Genomic DNA, 10252 nt, shown 5'->3' on the forward strand with positions numbered 1-10252 from the left:
CATGTTGAGCATCAGAATTCTTGTCTCTATTTAATATCTACATCAAATATTCTCTGCCTCCTCATTATTCAAAGCAGAAATAAAGGAAGCTTAGGACTTCCCTTCTTTCTTAAGTCAACATTAATAGATATCCCCAAACTAGTTTCTCAACAAACTCAACTCTTCCTCTGCTGAAGAGAGAAGAGAAGCTCCTGAATGTCAAATTAGCCATTAAAGTAGAGACACAGAAGACAGAAAGTAATGTTTGCAGAAATAAATATCAGAACCAAATTGGATGGGAGGAGGATGAAAAATAATGGTGAACAATGAACTATAGATCATTGAAGCAGCGAATATGAGAAAAGGGAAGAGAAAAGCTTAGGGCAAATGATGGCACAAGGACAGCAGGCACCTTGTAAGAGGAACAAGGAAAAATAATACTAACAGGAAACATTTAAAACTCTGACAAAGAGAAGCAAACTCCTAACAGAAACCCATGAAACACTAATAGAGAATCAGAATTATTCTCTAAATTTTAAATAAGTTTTCCATCTATTCTGTCTCTATTGTGTTCTAATTCCTTAACACTAATCCAAGTGGATAGGGGTCATAGGCTTGCAAGTTCCCATTTACACATATAATTGGTCTGCACCTAAACCATTCTTTTCTTCCCAAATATCAGGATATTTTGGACAAAATAAAAACCCATAATCAACATCTTGATAACTGAAAGTCTGCTAAAGCCATTCATGTTTATCATAAAACTGTTTGAGCTTCACAATGGGTAAGCTACAGATGACTTCATGCTCCAGATTTCAACACAAGTGCATCAATCTCCCATTATCACCTATACCCTCTGCTTCCAAACACAGAGCAAGAGCCCACCCACTTGACAGTGGTCATCCACTCCGGCCAGCACTTACATTTCAGGTGGTGAGAGAGATACCGTGGTTAGGGACTGCCAGTACAAAAAGGAAAATGCCAGAGTTACAGAGAGTAGCCAGTTCACCAGATACAACAGAAACACCACCAGTACCTTTCAAGAATTAAGGAAACACCACCTGAGGAGGACTCCTTCAATCAATCATTCATTCAGTAAATGAATCATTTGTTTATTCATTCATTCAGTAAATATTCATCTAACATCTACCCACCATGTTCCTGGTACTATACAATCCTACAGCCTTGAGTCTTAACATTGTAATATCACACAGGTATTGATGCAAATAACCCAGTTCACAACAGTACCGATTATAAAACTTGAATTACCACTTTTTCCCACATTCTGATTATGCCTGGCCTTTCATATGGGTTGTGTTCATAACAATTTGATACACTTGAGTAATTTCAGATAGATCCCCTGCTCATACAGAAGTACTTCGTTAATGGTCAAGTTACAACATAAGCTTTCATGAAACACTGTTCTCTTAAAAATATTCCCTGGAAATATTTCACCTTAATATGAATGAAACAACCCCTCTACCAGAAGAAAGAAAGGCTAGCATGAAAACATTGGAATACTGGGATACATAGAGTAAGGCACTGAGAAGGGCAGAGGGAGGCACAGCAAACCAGGCATGGCACCCCCATTTCATGATGGAGTCCAGGGCTGTCTTCACTTCGGCTCCAGGATGCGTACATTAAAATAATTCAGTTCAGAGTGAGTTGGTTATACATATTATTTGTCTTGCCCAAGTTGCAAAGTGAGATTTGCCATAATGTCATTCTGTAATTTGACATCTGACCCTTTCAATTCATGATTTTATAGATTTCAACCAAAACGAATAATCTTTCCTTTTGTTTTTTGTTTCCAGACACCTCTAACTGTTACCAAAATACAGGGCCAGATTATGCACTATCTAGATTTACTATTATTTTTTAGGTACTTTAACCAGAAATACATATGATATTATATACAGATTAAAGTTCATTTGTACATATATACATCACATATTTGCACTATATATTAAAATCGCTATTCGTATATACACCCACAACATGTTTTCCTCCTAAAATTAACTTAAAGCGATTGTAAGAGTTTGGTCAACATCATTATTCTATGTTTTAAAATAAACAGCTAACTGATGTACTTTCTATCGATAATAACTCAACTCTGAGCACAATTTGTGGCAGATTTTGGGTAATAAGCTTAAAAATAACAAATACTTAGCAAACACCTGACTACAGTAATTATTTGATGTAAATTAAGAATTAGCACTTTAGCCAGGGTTTTTTTCCCCCGAAAATGAGCTTGTTTGTAACTGTTAGAAGTTGATCAAATAATTGTTTTTTAAAAAACGACCATTTCTTTGCAAGGCCCATGTAAAATCAAAACAAAACAAATCTCGTATTTAATCACTTGAAGCCAAAATTTGTAAACTTTCCTTTGAGTTGTGTAGATTTAGAAAGGATCACACCATAACTGAGCATTTTCTGAGAAAAATTATCTAACCAACCCCCAACTGTTCCCTTTTGTCATCTCGGAATCAGAGCTGGTGATTTCTAATAACAGGGAAAAGTGGGTGATGGCCCCCGGAGTTGCCATTGAGAGTAATTCCTGCAGTATTCTTAGGTGTGCCCTCGTTTTTCCAGAGGGGACAGTGGCTCCCGAACCAGATTTTGTATGCGTGTGGTTCCTTCCAGTTTACACCACAGCATGTTTGACTTCTCTACGGGGCTGTCCTTAGCCACCGCGACCTCGGTTCCTGCAGGTGACAGTATGGCTTTCTGCTGATTTATTAAAAATCTCCCATGTTATGGCTCCCGTGTACTCTCTGGAGTGTGATCATGTGACCAGTATAATCACAATCTGTCTCCCTGCTAACATTTCTCTACTTTGGTTATTTGTTTGATAAAGTGAGGAGCTTCCCTTTTGTTGCCCTTCATCAGAGCTTAATGTCTTTACTTTGGGATCAATATACTTTATGAATAATTTTATTTCCTTCTATTTTTATGGTCTTTTCTCCTCATTATCATACTGAGTTTATTAGCTGGTGCTGTCAGTATCTCTACCCTGTCATATGTTCCTGAGGTACAGTAAATATCACTTGTGTTGTAATTAATATGCACGCCCTGTGCAGTAATTAAAGTACAGACCCCTTCAACCAGCTGAGCTTCCTACACTAATTCCACCTTATCTTCATAATGAACTTATTGTAATCTGAAACTACTACTGAATATTGTTCAGTAAGGCTAGAAGAATGAAATCTAACGAGATGCAATAATATTTGTGAACATGTTAATATAAAAAATGAATTTAATTAGTCTAAATCTAATTAAATTTCCCATACAATTAAAAGCCTCCCCTTCCTTCCATTTTTTAAAATCTAACAAATGCCACATTATTGCCCTTTCAGTTCTTTCTACAAAGCAGCAGGCTGGACAAATGCCTTTTTTTCCCCTACAAGATATACACAGCAAAGCCAATAGGAACCAGAAACTGAAGAGTGACCTAGTAGGGAAACAGCTGAGTTCCTTTGAGGAACTACTATCTGAAACAGAAGAACTGCAAGATTTGGACAAATCAAAAATCTGACCTTTCTTTAAAAAAAAAAGAAAACTCAGGAAGAAGTTATCAAATTTATCAAACAATCTGTGAATCAAAAAATATGTTTTAAAAATGTCTAATACCTTATGTACATTGCAAATTACACCAAGGCACCATTCCTGTCCCCAGGGGGCTTATATTTTAATGGGAGAAAACATATTTCAATTCTTCAGATATTTATTGGGCACTTTCTGGAAATAATACAAACAATGAATGTCACAGAATTTCTAAGCAGGATACAAAAGGAAAAGTCTAGCACTAAACTCACACCTTGATAGACAGGGGAGAGAACATTTGGGGCAGGACACTAGCTGTTGCTGTACATATTCAGTTTTGCTAGAGAAAAAAGTCTGTGTAAGTTAGGAAAAAATAGACACAAAAGACTAAATCAAGATACATAATTGGCACAAAGGAGGAACATGGTGAGGAACCGCATGCACATTTAATATTACATTTACATTGTCAGGAAACATTTCAACGAGGAAAGCGGGTGCTTAGAGTGTAGATCCATACTAGGCAGACGCTGGCAAACAAGCCCTCAAACTGGGTGAAAGGTCAGGCATGACCACAACAGTGCCAACAAATGGGATTCTTTCAAGTTGGAAAGATGCTACCAATAAGGCAGAGCCCTGCTTTTTTAATTATTCACAGTAATGCCTCGGATCTTGGAAGGAAAGAAATCATTTCCAAGATTGTGTATTACACTAAATTAGCACAGAGCACAGAACTGAATACTGGTACAACACACACACATAGAAATACATCATCTGGAGAATTAAGAAGTGGTTTTGTGGTCAAAACACCTGTCAGCGAGGGCGTCACATTTACTCCTACCATTGTTTTCTTTAAAACTATCCCTGCTGATGAGAGATTTATAAGACATGTTACCTAATGGATCACTTGCAAGGAAGTAACCAAGTTATGTCATCCTTACAGAAGTGGAATCTAAACTCCACTACCACCTGGCATCTGTTCTGGCATTCTCAGGGCTCCCCAAGAAAATCAACATCTATTCTTCCGCTGGACTGGATACGAACTTAATTGGGAAAGAATAAAGAAGCATTTAGAGCAGCATCCATGCAATAGTCACTGTAAAATTATCAGCGGACTTGCTTTTTGATATGAGATGTCCTTTGGCAACACTGCCTAACCCCATGCCCCAACTACCACTGCTAACACCACACAAGATTCTGCCAATGCCCTGCTCCCTATTTGGTCCTGAGCCTCTAGTTTGAATTTGCATTTTTTTCCCCTTAATGCATTAAGTATACAGAAGTTTGAAAACCTAGAATCATGTCAGGCCATTCCCTAATGTAATAAAATCAAGAATATTTAAATTGCATGTAAATTACACCAGTCAGAAGGCAAGGAGTTCTAAGTAGAAACCTTATAGTCTAGGAAGTTGTCCTAAAAAGCAAACTTCTGAGAACTCTTTGCAACAAAGAGCTTCAGTGATGAAAACAAATAATATGTTGAGATGTATTGCTAAAGCTATGCATTGCAAATCAAAGGAACTAAAATAAAGTCAGGCATTCTCTAGAAGAGTGCTCACTATATTTTAAGGAAGATTTAAATGTACTTCAAAAGGGCAGCATGGAGAAAATGGAATGATACTGATACCAAAAATAAATTACAAAGAAAATCTGGGCTGTTTTGCTGTTAAAAAATAAAAGTTAAAACATGTTGACATCTACCTGATCGCAAATATGTTAACGGTGATCCTGACTATCAGAGGAAACCTATGCCTATACAGAAGGAAATCTGACAGGAATGAACGGAGATCCTAGAAGATACACTTAAAATTCCTAATTGAGAAAGTTTGGGTTATACCACCGAAAATCACTGAATCCAGAATGTCAACCCATTTTTAGAGAAGTCAAGACATGTGTGTACTAGTGGGTGTACTTGTGTCTGTGTCTGTATTGGGATATATGAGAAAACAAAAATTGGAGCTCAGAAAATTAAGTAATGTAAAATTTCCTTCAGTATGCTCTTCCAACATATTAACTGGAAATATAATCATTTATCTTAATTTACATTTGTTGATCTCTAAGCTTTGTGTTCAGTTCACTGTAGGACTTTAACCTAAAGCTGAAGAATAGTCTCAAATGGCAGGAAAAGTTCTAAAAATAAGCAAGTGTTGTTCATAAGTCTGTCTGCATCATTTCTGAAAATTGTTCATGTGAACGATGGGCTTGGCTTTGGAGCAAATATTTTGTGACTCATGATTTATTTTGCCTACTCAGCATAGTTTGGGAGCAATGCTAATGTTTATGAATTATCACACTAACTTGGAAATTATAGTGTAGTATTTGTAATTCATTGGGAACTTTCTTAGAAAGCAGATGTACTTATGTTTGCTCATTGGTGAGGTTAGTGACAGTCTAGGAACCAAAGTAGACGACAAATGTCAACTCTATGCAGAATTTTTGCACCTGTGATGTATGTGTGTGTGTGTGTGTGTGTGCGCGCGAACGCACGCGTGTGTGTGTGGGGGGGTCAATTTCAAACTTCCATTTGGTGATACACTCTCGATTCTGTAACAGCTTGCAGACAAGCTGTGTTCATAAGGGAAATGTCATTAAGAAAGGTTTCATCATGAGCCTCCTGGTATCTTCTCTAGCTCTTCTCGTCAGTTTGTGTATATACTAGACCATCAACCCCTTAACATTACACAGTTGAGACAAAAAATAAAACATGATCACTTAATGATAAATGAGGTGGGAAACAGAACATTCTAGGATGCTTACCTGAAAAACTTCCTTAAAGGGAACCATTGATGATGAAGAGAAAGTTTAAAAACTGGGAATGCTAAGCTATTCTCATTCTGTGTTTGTACTGTGTGCGTGTGTGTGTGTATTTTTGCATTTAATATATATATATAATATTCTCAGGGCTCCCCAATATATAATATTAATATTTATATATTCTTTACTAATTTAATATGCTGACATTGGTATAAAACACAAATAGCAACATTTCTCCCCCCATTCTTTCCAAATTTACTGAGGAGACTTTGCTAATGTACTTAAAACCTTTTAATGTACTAAATGTTGGAATTGTCATAATTTTCTTCTGTAGTTATGACTTCCCTTCAGTCATAAAAGCCCTAACTGTATTGTAAGATGTAAAAGCAAAACCAAAAACTCCAATTTGCCCTCCTTTTTTCTCTCCCTGGCTTAACTGAATGGGATTTGAAAATTAAATCTCACTGGTTTCCAAAACTCTACTCTCAAATTAACACAGAAGTGATTGAAGGCATTTTAAGGTACACCTGGTCAAACCATTATTTTAATGAGAAAATGACTTAGAAATTGGTAGATATAAAATATAGTTGGTTATGAACTAAGCCATGTCTCATAGTACAAATAGTTCAGGTAGATTCCATCTTGAATACTCTGATTACTCCACCTTTCTTGTACCTGGCTTCTCTTTCAAATAAAGACTAATGGCCAACTGTGGCAACTTAATCATGTATTGAGAAATGGTATAGTTAAAATCTAGAAAAATTATCCTCCTGTAAGCACTCAGCATTAAGACAGAGATTACCCGTTGGCTGTTACCTGCTTGGCCCATGTCACCAACGTCCCCACCAAACTGTGGGCCTGCATCCTGAGCTCTGGTGGGCTGCCACGCCCGCAGCCAGCCTCCAGCACCGTTCAGCTGGCCCCATCACCAGGGGTCAAAACCTGGCCCAGGAGCCATCACGGTGAGGTCTGCTGCCGACCTGCAGTGAGGACGGCAATGTGTTCTGGGATGTCTCCAGCCGTGGTGCTGTGGCTGCTCTGCAAGCTAAGCACAACTGGCCTCTTCCAGGCAGATCGCAAGCATGCCAACAGTGTGGCCCATTGGCCCAGCATACACACCAACAGGCTTCACAAGACGACGGGCCACCATTCTGCAAGATGGGCTTCTTAGACATCCACAGTCACTATCCCAGGCTGGGCGCGGAAAAAGTGGCACCCTAAAAGAACACGGCCCAGATGGTGGTGGTGGGCACTGCAGGCTAGGTGCTGATGCTGGAACTAACGATGTGCCGTTGGAACAGGTGGTCAGCATGGCCAGCATGGACCTCCTCTGAGACCGCCAGGGCTTCACATGGAAGGGCTACGAGGGGCTGAGCTCTCACCCTCCCGTTTCTGGTCCCAAGTGTTGGTTCAGTGCCTGCCTCCAGCTGCCGTCACGTCCGTCATGCTCCACCTGGGAGCCATGTAGCCTTTGGCACCAGTCATGGCTATGGTCTCTTCAACCTCCAGTGCAAGAGCCCTGTGCTGGCCACGCGTACCCTTCACCCCAAAAAAGCTCCAGGCCATGAAGGGGCTGTGCTCCAAGCGAAATAGCGCCAGTCTTTCCTGCGCATCCATGAATTCAAAAGAGCTGCGTCTCAGGCGAGAAACGGCAGCTACTGCTAACAGCAAGTTGCAGGAGGCCCACACGCAGAACAGGCCTGCCCCCGGGACTTGGTGATGACGCCGCTGCAGTCCCCATCAAGCCCTGCTGGCTGACCACTCCCTCTCCGGCACCATGCCTGCCTCTACTTGGCTGACACGTTCCTTGGATATGCAGCGCACCACCGACCACCGCTTGGCACAGATTTCCGGCTCCATGTTTACCTGCGCAATGCGGGTGCGCGCTGCGAGGACCGCCGGAGAGGTGGGAGGAGGAGGGAAGGAGGTGCAACTAACGCACACGCTGGTGGTGGCTTCACTGTGCCTGACATGCGCGATCGATCGCGCACAGCCGGCGCCCTGAGTGGCCTAGCGGGATTCCGCGCAGGCACCTGACTTGAAGGGGGATCATGCCCCACACACTGCACGTGCGGAGCAGTTCAGGGTGTTCACAATGCCGACGGTGAGTGCCAAGATCAAGTTCAAACTGATGACAAGGCTGTCTCCTGCACAAAATGGCACTGGCTTTGTTTGCCAGTGTGGCCTGTAAGGACTGTGCTAAGACCTGCCTGGCCTGCCTCACCAACCTAAGTGGAATCTAGTTCTTCTCTATGCATGGCCTGTGACCCCAGAACCACTATTCCTGCATCCGGAAGAACATAAGTGTCATCTCCTCCTGTGTGTTCACATGCAAGAGTCAGGGCTTTTACCTGATGTTCCCAGTTGGAATTTGAAAGCTTTTCCTTAAGTGCTCAGAACATCCCAGAGCTGCTCAGCTCTCTGGACATTAGCAAGCGGCCCAATGCAGCCCATGCCAGCTACAGGTTCCCAGACTCACCCAAGCTGAGCCAGGCTAAAGGGACCCTGAGCATCATGCTGGCCCCATGAAGCTGTGATGGGAGTCCTGGAACTGTCCTCCCTCTGCAGGGAGGGAGCTGACACCCCAGAAACATCAAGAGGCCATACTCTTGTGCATGTCCATGAACTCTGCCACCACACTGTGCCTACGCCACACTGGACACAACAGGAGATGAAAAGACATGAAAAATGTTCTGGGCTCCTCAGAGGAATCTGAAAAGAATCTGAGGAACCTAGTGTTAAGACAAGGCTCAAGCCTGAACCACCTTGATCGAATGAGGAAGATCAGAACCACCGGCCCACCATGAGACTGCTGGAAGCTGGGATCCAGCATCCCTGGCTCCTGCCTAGCCCTTCACATGGACCTACACCTGCTAGTCTGTGGGCTCCCGTGGGACCTGCCCACCCTGACTTCAGGGTGTGGACTCAGGACTGCCCAAAGCCTCTGGGGCAGATTCAGACTGACCCCTTTTACAGGCAGTGAGTACCCTGGAGGCCCGGTGCCACGGGGAGAGGAAAGCTGGGGCTGGCAGCCCATGCCACCTCCTACTCTACACATGCTTCTTCCCACCTCCCTTTGCAAAGAATATTTCTCTAATGCCTGTGCTAGGCAGGACAGTCATTTCTAAAACTATTTTGATGCTTGCTCCTGAGCCAGCTCCCTCCCACACACAGCCTGTGCATGAATGCACCCGTGTGTGTACATATATGTGACTGGGAGTGCCGCAGGGCATGCAGGTCCAGAACCCCGTAGGGGGTGGGGGCGGTGCACCAAGATGGGTTTCCCTGTAGATTGTACTTTGGGTTTTTTTTTTTCCTCTTATTTTGTTAAAATTAGAGTTTTAATGTTAAAAATACAGCTTTTTTGACATTGAAAATGAAAGCATAGGGGCGCCTGGGTGGTTGAATTGGTAAAGCATCGGCTTCAGCTCAGGTCATGACCTCGTGGTTTGTGAGTTTGAGCCCTGTGTCAGGCTCTGTGCTGACAGCTCAGAGCCTGGAGCCTGCTCTGGAGTCTGCGTCTCCCTCTCTCTGCCCCTCCCCCACTCATGCTGTTTGTTTCTCTGTCTCTCTCTCTCAAAAATAAATATTAAAAAAATTGGGTTAGAAAAATGAAAGCATGTAATGACTCTTAAAGGGGAAAAGAAAGCAAGAGAGTACCAGTAGAATGAAACAGAACAAATACATATTTTAATTATGACTTTCTACTTTCTGTGATTCTCTGTACCCAGCATTGTTACCCAGAATGTTGTCGCAGCCATGGGAAAGGAATCAGATACTTATTTTTAGCTAAAACATTATGGAGTTTGTGCCTGAATTTCATAAGTGATAAGGTTACCCATGTGCCTTTGAGAAAATGCTGAGAAACTTTTCTGGGCCTCAGACAGAAAATATAAGTCATGAACTTCTTTAATGGCTGTGCCTTCCAAAGAGAACAAAGGGAAAGAGTTATTGAGGTAACTAAAACAAAGCAAGAAAT

General features: G+C 41.8%; 1 pseudogene; it reads left to right on the forward strand.

The window, feature by feature from the left end:
- Window positions 1-1134: 1134 nt before the first annotated feature.
- On the forward strand, window positions 1135-9080 carry LOC109271050 (lethal(2) giant larvae protein homolog 1-like; annotated as a pseudogene).
- The last annotated feature ends 1172 nt before the right edge of the window (window positions 9081-10252 follow it).

The sequence above is a fragment of the Panthera pardus genome, unplaced genomic scaffold (assembly GCF_024362965.1).
Source record: "Panthera pardus isolate Hobbes unplaced genomic scaffold, ASM2436296v1 HiC_scaffold_25, whole genome shotgun sequence".
NCBI lineage: Eukaryota > Metazoa > Chordata > Mammalia > Carnivora > Felidae > Panthera > Panthera pardus.